The sequence below is a fragment of the Alexandromys fortis genome, unplaced genomic scaffold, assembly GCF_014885135.2.
Source record: "Alexandromys fortis isolate MF-2015 unplaced genomic scaffold, M_Fortis_MF-2015_v1.1 scaffold_0, whole genome shotgun sequence".
Classification (NCBI taxonomy): Eukaryota; Metazoa; Chordata; class Mammalia; order Rodentia; family Cricetidae; genus Alexandromys; species Alexandromys fortis.
Window position 1 is genome coordinate 14,468,112 of NW_026067949.1, and position 11,849 is coordinate 14,479,960.

At 40.3% G+C, this 11,849-nt stretch overlaps 1 pseudogene; it reads right to left on the minus strand.

Annotated features, from left to right (window-relative positions):
- Positions 1-2,948: 2,948 nt before the first annotated feature.
- LOC126506242 (spatacsin-like) lies at positions 2,949-10,276 on the minus strand (annotated as a pseudogene).
- Positions 10,277-11,849: the final 1,573 nt, after the last annotated feature.

Genomic DNA, 11,849 nt, shown 5'->3' on the forward strand with positions numbered 1-11,849 from the left:
TATATATATGGAGAGAGAGAGAGAGAGAGAGAGAGAGAGAGAGAGAAACTGATGAGGTGGGATTCAGACCTGTGCTTATAAAGACTTCTTAGATACCAGAGAGGATCATGTTTTCCTAGATTTCCAGCCATGAGAGTTGGTTCTGTGCAACATAGACAGGATCGTTTTGCTACTTCATACCCTGGTTTTGTTTTTAACTAATCTTCCAGTGACGATAGGTTGTTATTGATGGACATATGTATCATTTGAAAGCTATTTTGTAAGTGAAACATATTTTGCTAATTATTTGATTACGACGCATCTTGGGAAAATGCTGTATCTAAGAAGTCTGATTGACAGATTAGAATTTCTATCACATAAGAGGTTGGAATCCTTCAGTTTTAGAGCCAAATTCTCAAGTCATCTTTAATTCTCTTTACATTCTTGATTGTCAACTTCTGTTGAAATCATTGTGACTATGAGGAAAATCTTACCTAGTATGTGAAGAGATTCCCTAAATCACAACAAATCCCAAAGTGCTACCATAGAGTCCCTGCTTTCCTGTAAGCCACTTACCTGATGCTTCAGCAATGTATTTGAAAATGTCTTATATGACCATGGGCATGGAAGGCCAAGGTTGTTATCAGTCACATCGTTTGTCCTTAGGCAAGATCTCCCAGTCTGACCCAGAGCTAGCCGATGATGGAGCTCCCCCAGTCTCTATCTTTCCTTGCTAGAGTTACAGTAGGACATCACTCCCACCTGAGGCACTGAAGCCTGGTCCTCACATTTGTGAGCAAGTGTTTTACCTGTTGAGCAATCATCCCAGATTTTGTGCTATTAATTCAAATCCTAGTCCAAGATTAGGACTGACTGAACTGGCTTGTGTCTACAGATTGACCAGATTTTTGCCAGAGCATCTGGAAATAATAACTCATTGTTTTGAGAAGGAAACTACTAAAATACACCTTGCCATTTATTGCATGCTATGGAGTTGTGTGAAAATATAAAATTTTGAAATGAAGCATTGAACAGTCTGGAAATATAAAAGTAAACCAAGCTCTTGGACCATGTACCTCATTGTTTCACCAAGTTCTGGAACCGCTTTCTCACATTTTGCTCCTAAACTGGTCTCTTTTTTTTTTTTGTATGTATGTTTTGAGCAATTTAAAATGAAAGAGATTACACTCTGCATCACAGAGGCTGAAGATTTGCAGCATCCATTTTTAGACTTTGGAATGCTGCCCTAAGACTATGAGGAGAGGAAGTCATTCTGGACAGATGGAGGATGATACATGAAAAGGAAGAATACAGTGATGCTTCAGACAACAGTCAGCCTATATATGAGACTGAGGAGATGGATCACCTTGTCCTTTCTAGCTCAGCTGACTCCTTGCTTTATGAAACTACACAGTAAGTGAGTACAGGAGACAAATCTCAGCCAGCATGCATTATTCTGAGAAATAACTAATCAGTGCCTTTTAAGTCACTTAGTTTTTTGGTAGTTTATTAAAGGTATGTGATTAATTGATACACTCATCATGACTAGGGGATTAGTAAGGCGGGGGGGCCTGCTTCACAGAAAGATGAAGGAAGAAAAGTGGATTCTTGGCATCATTGTGTGAGTGGTTAAATCAGCCTTTGCATGAACTTGGCTCCACTCCTAGGTTTGGCGTTTCTGAGAGTCCGCTCCTTCCCCTGTTAATATCTTTGCTTTCATTGATTTTGTTCATTTTGTTTGGAATTTTTAGGAGATTGGAGAGAATGGTCTAAACTAATTATATTTTTTCAAGTTCTAATACATAACTTGCCTTATTCAGACACTGTGTGAGGGGCTAACTGCTGATGCAGAAGTGGTTTACCCCACTTGATGAATTCACCATGTAAGAGACAGAAACCAAAATCATAATGTTCAACATCCCCAAATCTGAGCAGGGAGAAACAGTAATGGCTTTAAGAATATCTTCATCTTATTCACTTATTAAATAAATAAGACTCCATGTGACTTATAACTTATATTAGTAGGTGTTGGTACATTTTAATAAAATAAGAACATTCCCTAGATGAAAAACCAATTCCATTTCCTGAGCAATTGAAGTTCTTTCAGAAAATTTTTGCCTATGCTTGTATCTTGAAGTGCTTTTTATATTTTCTTCCTCAAACAATTTCAGAGTTTCAGGTCTTGCATTAAGGCTTTTGATCCATTGGAATTGATCTTTGTTCAGAATGAGAGATAGAGCTCTATTTCCCTTTTGTTAGATGTCAACCTCCAGGTATGCCTTTGGCATCTTTGTGAAAAACCAGATGATTGTGGCCCTATGGTTTGTTTTGGGAGGTCGTTTATTTGGTCCCATAAATTGACATGTCTGTTTTGTTCCTGTTGATGCTGTTTTTGTTATCAAGCCTCTATATTATCAATTGAAATCAAGTATGGTGACACCTTTGTCATTGTTTTTATTTTTGTAATTTTCTTTTCTTGATTTCTAAACTCAAGCTCATTTAGTAGTAGTACTGTTTCCTCAGTCTATATAACTTTGTAGATATTCTTTCATTTATTTTGGTTATTATATTTATTCTATTGCAATAGAAGCAAATGCAAGAAATATTTAAATTCCTGTATTTTGTATAATGTATCTTATTACAGGATGTAGTTTTAGAAAGTTCCGTGGGCTGTTGAAAATGATTCTTGCTATTTAGATGGAATGTTTTGTAGATACAGTTCAGTCCATTTTACTTACAATGTCATTGAACACGGACAATTCTCTGTTTTGTTCTGGATATATATTTTGGTGAGAGGGGAGGGATCAGCAACTGGTTGATTTGCGATCACTTTTCCATCCTTCCAGCTTAACACTGTTTTTGTCTTTAAACATTCTTTCTTTTTGAAATTTAATTTAACTGTTTTAAAGGTTTCCAAATACTTTATTGCCATATAGGTACAAAAAGCAATTAGGCATCTTTCAGATCTTCTAAGCTTCAAGCATTTCTTTAAGATAGCATCCTGTTTGAGGGTGCTTCAGAAGCACATTTAAATTTCAAAAAAATTGTGTTCATATGCCAACTTGTAATGCAGGGAGATGTCTTCACAATATGAAAGTAACTTCTTCAGGTTTTCTGTGACTCTATTGGTAGGCTGATGTTGTTTATATTTTTTGGAAATGTCTTCAAATATATTGGGTCTTAGTAACTTTTGCTGTTTAAATTCTTCCAAGTAACTTAATTCTTCTTTAAGAATCCCTTGTTGGTAGAGAACTTCAGCCCAGTCAGGAACAAAGTCATAGACCTCATACAATATAAGCCTGGTAGAACCTAGGTAGAGCCATGATACAGTCCATTAGCTTCTGATGGCCCAAGTTGATAAGCATTGTGTTCTGACCAGTGTTCAGAAAATGAATCTGTAGTGTTATCAACTTGGTGAGCCCATTACAGTGTAGGGCTTGTCGCAGGCAAGAGTCCGTGCCATAACTCTCTGACTGCCTCTAACATCAGAGTCAGGGCTTTAAGCAGGGGCTGTTTGAGTTGGGCTCCATCCTTGAGGCTTTCCTCCTAGGGCTGAGACTCAATCAGCTTCAGCTGGATACAGCCCACTGCCTCATGATTGATTCTCCCCCATCTCCCGGCACATGCTGAAGCACAGGGCAATCATATTGTGCTTTTCGCTGTCTCCATAGCAGCAGCGTTTGATGTAGTCTAGCAAGGCTGTCTTCAGGATGACACTTGGATCTAGCTTCTTTCTCATCAGAACTTCAAAATAGTGCTTTTGGTGCAGCAGGTCAACTGTGTAACATCTCACTGTACCTTCCAATACCAGTGAGGAGGCATACCACCAGCCCATACTCGTCCTTTGGGAGCCAAGTGGTTATCAGTAAGCATCTGGGCAGCTTATAGGACTCTGATGATGCCCTCCATGTGGCATGTAAAGGAGAAGCAGTGATGGGCCAGGATCAGCAGCTCTCTGTGGTGCAGGACAACTCGCGGTGGGGTACGGAGGGACTCCTGTCCAGCAACTTCATGCCTACCAATGTGTGATCTTGACACACAACAGTTTACTGAAGAAGTGGTTGTTTTTTCTCTGCTTGTTTGAGAGGCTGCTTTTCTCCTGTTCCCTCTGATGGGCTCAGCAGCTCTCCTGCCACCTCTTCAGCCAACAAGTTCCAGCCACAGTGTTAACTCAAGGCCCCGGGTGCTGATAAAGACCTGGGCTTGTCTGCATCAGTCAGGCCACTGAGAAACCAAGATTGTTCACAGCATGGCTTCGCTGTCCCTGGCCCCAACATCAGTCTAACTCCTTGGCAAGTTCATACAGACAGAAGACCTGCCGGCAGTAGTTCTTCCCACGGAGGCACTTGCTTGGGAGAGCTCAGAGACTCCTTGCTACTTCATCAGTGGATGGCAACACTGGTCCTCAGACAGCGCAGCACTTGGGAGAAGAGCTCGGATGTCTGAGGTCTTCCATGCTGGCCTCTGTGGAAGCCAAGTCTCTATAGTGCAACACTAGCGCTACATCCTGACTACAGAAGTGGAAATACCGGCACACTCTGCTTGCTTCGTGCACACAACCACCATTCAGCAGGTGTCCGATCAGAACATTCAGTGATTCCCGCTCCTTTCCAATTCAGTGTGTTCTCACACATCTCTTTGGATCGATGACCATTAAGGCCTAAATATTAAGGTCTATGATGAGTTCAAAGCAGCAAGCTCGGAGAAAGAAAACTCATCGGCTAAGATATCAAAGGAAAGTTCACCACCAGCTGACATTTGTTGAGAGGGGCTAGGCTGGGTTTCCTCTGCGCCCCCTCCATGGGCATGCTGGGTAATGCGGCAGATCCAGGTCTGTTCCTCCAGGTGTTCTAGCTCTTCCCAGGGAACCGGCTCTTCCTGGGCAAGCCAGTGCCCCACCAGCGTGAACAGCAGGTGGCTCTCCTTGCTCCTCGAGGCCTTATTCAGCAGGATGCTCACTCACCACAGGGACCTGGCTGGAGAAGAAGGAAAGAGGCTGCTCTGTTGGAAATGGAATTTTTCTTAAAGTTTTCATGGCATTTTTTACCCCAGAAGTAAATTCTTGCGTGTTTGAGGGACCACTGCTGAGTGCGTTTTAGGGTCTCCATTTCCTGGGTTAGCTGTTCAATCACCAAACTGTCCGCAGGCAATGCTGCTAACTCTACCACTCTCCTGGCCACAACAAACTGTCCATCTGCCTTTAGCTTTACCAAAATAGACCTACACACATGCCGAAAATTCTCAGGGCTGTAGCTGATAATAACTGCAGGACTAATGGCTACAGGTGTATCCTTCAAGATCTGGCTGAGCACATACAGCTTCTGCACGTTTGGGCCATCAGAGAAGAGATGCTCTGTTCTGACAAGCAGCTGGAAGAGCTTCCCCATCTGACACTGCTGTGGCATAAGTTTCAATAGGAAACACACCTGATCCTTCATCTACGTGGCAGGTAGGACAGGAGGACCCTAGTAGTAGCTGTGTTCAAGCATCTCAAGGCTTTTCTGGAACTCCGCAAGCTTAACTTGGGCTTGCTCATAATTCCTGAAGAACATACACAGTTTGTGCATCTCCACAATCAATAGGAGGGGAGAATCCTTAATGAAAAGTTGAAAGCCTTGGATGAGGGCCCGGCTCTTCTGCCTTGTCAATACAGTTCTCCAGATAATGGACAGGTCCCCAATGCTCCTTGGATGATCCTCTACAGAAGCCTGGATGTGTCCCATTGCTCCAGCTTGTAACCCTATCATCTACAGAGGTGACAATCCAAACACATAGACAGGGGACAGCACTGGCACCCTGTCATTGGATAAAAATGTTTCAAAAGGGAAGAACTGGGCCTGGATTATACAGATGCACAAAGACCACAGATGGACATTCCCTCTGTTTCTTAGTGCAGGTCACTCAGAGAGCTTCCAAATGTGACACAAACTGATGGCTAAGCAAGGGACCATCATAACTTGTCTGAAGAATGTGGCAGTTAAAGGCCACAAAGGGTATGAGACTCCATTAACTAGCTAGAGTTCAATCTAAAAATCTTTCTCCAACGAGGGGGAGGTGGATGCCTGCCCAGCAGAGTGTTCTTGTCACGGCCAGCCAGCCAGCCAGTCAGCCAGCCAGCCAGGGTCTGAGAATTCTGTATTTATTTCAGTACCCCATTTATTAATTGAGATATTTATAATTTTAATGTCTAATTTCTTGAGTTCTTTATATATTTTGGAGATGAGTCCTTTGTCTGATGTGGGCTTGGTGAAGATCTTTTCCCATTCAGTGGCTGACTTTGTGTCTTATTGACTGTGTTCTTTGCTCTACAGAAGCTTCTCAGTTTCAGGAGGTTCTATTTATTTATTGTTGTTCTCAGCGTCTGTGCTGCTGGGATTTTATTTAGGAAGGGGTCTCCTCTGCCCTTGCATTGAAGGCACTTTCTCTTCTATCAAGTTCAATGTGGTTGAATTTATATTGAAGTCTTTAATCCATTTGGACTTGAGTTTGGTACATGGCGATAGATATGGATCTTTTTTTTCATTCTTCTACGTGTTGAGACCTGCAGTTGTGCCAACACCATTTGCTGACGATACTTTGGTAGAATTCTGCACTAAAACCATCCAATCCTGGGCTTTCTTTGGTTGGAAGGGTTTTTGATGACAGCTTCTATTTCCTTGCAGTTTTAAGGTCTATTTAAATTGCTTATCTGGTCTTGATTTAATTTTGGTATATGGTATCTATCTAAAAAACTGTCCATTTCTTTTACATTTTACATTTTTGTAGAGTTTTTGTAGTATGACCTAATGATTCTCTGAATTTCCTCAATTTCTGTTGTTATGACCCCTTTTGATTTCTGATTTTGTTAATTTGAATGCTCTCTCTATGCTTTTTGATTAGTTTGGATAAAGGTTTGTCTATCTTGTTGATTTTCTCAAAGAACCAGCTCTTTGTTTCATTGATTCTTTGTATTGTTGTCGGTGTTCCTATTTTGTTGAATTCAGCCCTCAATTTGGTTATTTCCTGTTTTCTACTCCTCCTGAGTGAGTTTGCTTCTTTTTGTTCCAGAGCTTTCAGGTCTGCTGTAAAGTCACTAAGGTGAGCTTTCTCTGTTTTCTTTATGTGGGCACTTAGTGCTATCAACTTTCCTCTTAGCACTGCTTTAATGGTGTTCCATACATTTGGATATGTTGTACCTTCATTTTCATTGAATTTAAGGAAGTCTTTAATTTTTTTCTTTATATCTTCCTTTATCACAGGGTGGTTCAGTAGTTTACTGCTCAATTTCCAGGAGTTTGTAGGCTTTCTGAGAGTAGTATTTTTGTTAAATTCTAACGTTAATGCATGGTGATCCAGTAAGACAAAGGATGTTACTCCATTTTTTTTTTTTTTTTTTTGTATCTGCGGAGGTTTGCATTGTTCCCGAGTATGTACTCTCTGTTAAGTATCTGTCTGGTTGACCTGTCTATTGGTGAGAGTGGAGTGTTGGATTCTCCTACTATTAGTGTGTATGGGTTTGATGTGTGATTTAAGTTTTAGTAATGTTTATTTTACATATGTGGGTACCCTTATGTTAGGGGCATGATGTTCAGGATTGAGATTGCATCTTGATGAATTGTTCCTGTTATGCGTATAAAGTGTCCATCTCCATCTCTTCTGACTGATTATAGTTTGAAATCAATTTTGTTAGATATTAGGATAGCCATACCTGCTTGTTTCTTAGGTCCATTTGATTGGAAAACCTTTTCCCAATGCTTTACTCTGAGGTAATGTCTGTCTTTGTGACTGAGGTGAGTTTTTTGTATACAGCAGAAGACTGGATCCTGTTTTCATAACCATTCTCTTAGCCTGAGTCTTTTTATAGGTGAGTTGAGTCCATTGATATTAAGTGATATTAATGAGCAGTGGTTGTTAATTCTGGTTATTTTTTGGTAGTAGTGTTTATGTGTTTCTTTTCTTTGGGTTATGCTAATGGGGGCTTTTTTTCCTTTGCAGGTCTTAATATTCTTTTTTATTCTGTATGTTTTGTGTTTTGATTAATATATGGTGAGGGGACTTTTTTGATCCAGTCTATTTGGTGTTATGTAAGCTTCTTGCACCTTCATAGGGATATCCTTCTTTAGGTTGGGAAAGTTATCTTCTATAATTTTGTCAAACATATTTTCTGAGCTTTTGAGCTAGAGTTTTTCTCTCTATTCTAGTCCTATTATTCCTAGGTTTGGTCTTTTCATAGTGTCCCAGATTTCTTGGATGTTTTGTGTTAAGAATTTGTTGGTTGGATTTAATGTTTACTTTGACCAATGAATCTGTTTACTCTATAGTACCTTCAGTGCCTGAGATTCTTTCTTCGATCTCTTGTATTCTGTTGGTAGTACTTGTCTCTGTAGTTCCTGTTCATTTACCCGGATTTTCCATATCCAGAATTACCTCGGTTTGTGTTTTCTTTATTATCTCTATTTCAGTCTTCAAATCTTGAACGGTTTCCTTCACCTGTTTGATTTTTTTTTTTTTTTGAGTTTCTTTGAGGGATTTATTAATTTCTTGTAATTTTTTGTTTGTGTTCTCCTCCTTTCTTTAAGGGAGTTTTCATTTCCTTTTTAAAGGTCTCCATCATTTTCACAGTGTTACGTTTATAGTCGTTTTCTTCTACTTCTTCTGGGTGAGGATCAAGTCTTCCTGTTGTGTGACCACTGGGTTCTGGTGTTACTGCGCATCTTTTTAGGTTGTTGGATTCTTGCATTGTTACCTACCCATTTCTTCCTTCAAATGAGGCCGGCAGTATCTTTGCGTCTGTGTCCAATACTTTTTGTGACTGAGTGGGAGTTTTTCTTGGTCTGCTCTGTACTGTCAATGTCTGTCTCAGAAAGCTCCTGAGATCTCTATACACCTGCTCTTTTGGTCTTCTCTCCTGGTTTGCTCTCTTGGTGCTCTCTTTTAATCTCAGTGTTGTAGAAAGCTCTTAGTCCCAGTATTGGAGCAAGCTGTGTTTCAGCATTCCACTGAGGTTGTAGAAGGATAGGTGGTTTGGGGGACAGGGTGTGGTAGTTGTTTGGGTGGCAGCTGGATATGTCTGGGGTTGAGGGAAGCCTAGTCACAGGAAACTGCTGGCTAGAAAAGTCAAGGGAGTTCGGAAAGGGGTTTGGGATTTTGTCCCATTGGGAAGGTCCTAGAGAGTGAGGCATCCTGCTGTGTGGCTGTTCACTCACCTCTTAAGTCCCCTCAGTATTGGAACAAGGTATGTTTCGGAGTTCCACCGAGGTTGCAGGATGATAGGCAGAGTTGGGGGTAGAGTGTGGCTAGTAGCTTGGATGGCAGCTGGATGGGGTTGGGTTTGGGGGTATTCTAGCCTCAGGAAACTCCTAGCTGGCTGGCTAGAAAAGCCAAGGGAATTGGAGGAGAGATCTGGGTTTCCTACCACTGGGGAGGTCCTAGAGAGTGGGACATGCCACCATGTGGCTGTTCACTCACCTCTTAGGACCCCTCAGTATAGGAACAAGCTGTGTTTCTTGACATTTTATTTTTAATTAAATTATTACATGACTTTTCTATCCCTCTTCTCCCCCCAATTCCATATATACATGCCCCACTCTCTACCATATCTATGATGCTTCTCTTTAATTATTATTGTTAAATACATGTAAATATATATGAACATTTATAAATGAATAAGAGGATATATGAAGAAATACATAATTACAAACTTTTGAGGCCATTTAGTATTAATATGGAAGAGAGAACAACAACATACAGATTTTCCACAGGCTGAGTATTAGAGACACATAATAGAGTAAGTACAAAAACAAAGAATAACACAAACTCCAATGGGGTAACCTCAAAAACAAAACCTAAAGCATGACCATTAAGAGATATTTATTTAAAAGAGTGAAGATTCAAAAATCAAAATAAGAGTTAAAATGAATAAAAGAGGGAAGCAGTCCAGCAGGATGAGTTTTTTGATGAGGTTTAAGTTTATGGCTTCCCTGTAACGTCTCATGTAACAGATGGAGCATCTTCAGTTCAGACTTGTGAAACCAAATTTTCAGTTATGTAATGCCCCAGTGAATTTCAAACAAATTTCTGTTTGGGTCGAGTTTTGATCAGTCACCCATGGCAGCTTTGCCTTGGGTTTCTTCCAGTCCTCATCATGGAATGCTTGTTTTTCATTTAGACATGGTCATCGTACCTGGGCTCTGGCTGCCTCTATCAGCATCAAATTATATGGTCTGCATGTCATTTCAAACAGGCCAGTTTCTATGTGGTGATTAATGGTTTTGGCACTTCTGAGATGAGTACAGGACAGTGCGGACCATGCATACATAGCTCTTTCCAGTTGGTGGTTTACTACACTGTAAGCTCATTTGGTTTTTGTATTATAGATGGAAATAATTTTGTATCTGAATTTAGAGACTAATATTTCAAGAGCATAATGAGTCAGTCCAGTCATTACTACAAATAACAAGTGAAACGAGTGGGCAGAAAATAGAGCAGAATTCTTAACTATATTAAAATGTTGGTTTATATGTTTCAGAGGGAAAATTATAATTGTCTTTGGAAACATCTGTCTCTAGCTTTCATTATTTGATTAAATCCTTAAAAATAAATTTTGACTTTAAACACCCTGATTCTAAATATTGACTTAGAAAGTATCTCACTTCTGAAAGTATTTCTAAGTATGACATCAAGTAAGAGGAAAACAAAACTAAGGTATTAAAAATACTGATCTAATCATCTATGGAAATGACTAATGTAAAGTGAATAAATTATTGCTATAAAGACCCAAAGTTTCATTTTACTGTAAGAAATAATCAGAATAGAGTATAGTATAAATCTCCTGTAGACTTTTGATTAAATATTTCCAGGCATCCCAAGAGCTGTTCATTTACTTATTAAATTTATTGAGTACCTACAATATGTCATGCCCCACGCTGAAAGGAATAAAAAATGGTAAATTTTCTCAGGGAGCTCATAATCTCAGAGAAGAGCCAGGTGGTATTTCAGGCTACACAATAAAGTGACTTAGAATAATGAGAATTAGCCAACAGCACCGGACAAAGGCATGAAACTAATTAAATGTTCTCTTCCAAGGGAAGTGCCAGCCATACTGTACAGAGTTGCTACCTTGACTAATCGGGGATGCCATTCATGCAGACCTGATTTTTTGCCGCTAGTTGGGAAAATCTGTTTATGAAGTTGAAGTACACCTGATAGAGAGACACTAGGACTGATCTCCAATATCTTGCTTTTCTGTCCTTTCAGTAACCTATTGGGATTGTACTTGGGGCCCCCTTTGGGTAGATGAGACAAACTGTATAATCTCAGTTCATAAACTATGAACAAACTTTGTTATGCACTGCAATATGGTAATTTTAGCTGATGTAATAAATATTTACAGAGAATTTTCTCTGGCTTAGCAACCAGCAATATTCAATATGGTTTTGGGTGTTAAGAAGATATGCTCTGTGGGTGGGTGCTGATCTATTGGGAGCTCACCAAGGCCAGCTGGACGGTGACTGAAAAAGCATGGGATAAAACCGTACTCTCTGATCATGGCGAACAATGAGGACTGATGAGAAGCCAAGGTCAATGGCAAGGGGTTTTGATCCTACTTCATGTTCCGGCTTGGTGGGAGCCTAGCCAGATTGGATGTTCACCTTCCTAGACATGGACGGAGGGGGGAGGACCTTGGACTTTCCACAGGGCAGGGAACCATGACTGCTCTTCGGATTGGAGAGGGAGGGGGAGAGGAGTGGGGGAAGGGGGAGAAGAGTGGGGGAGGGGAGGGAAATGGGAGGCTGGGAGGAGGCGGAAACTTTTTTTTTCTTATTCTCAATAAAAAAAAAGAAGATATGCTCTTAGTGATCTTCATGGTCAGTGGAAGGTTTATGCCTTTT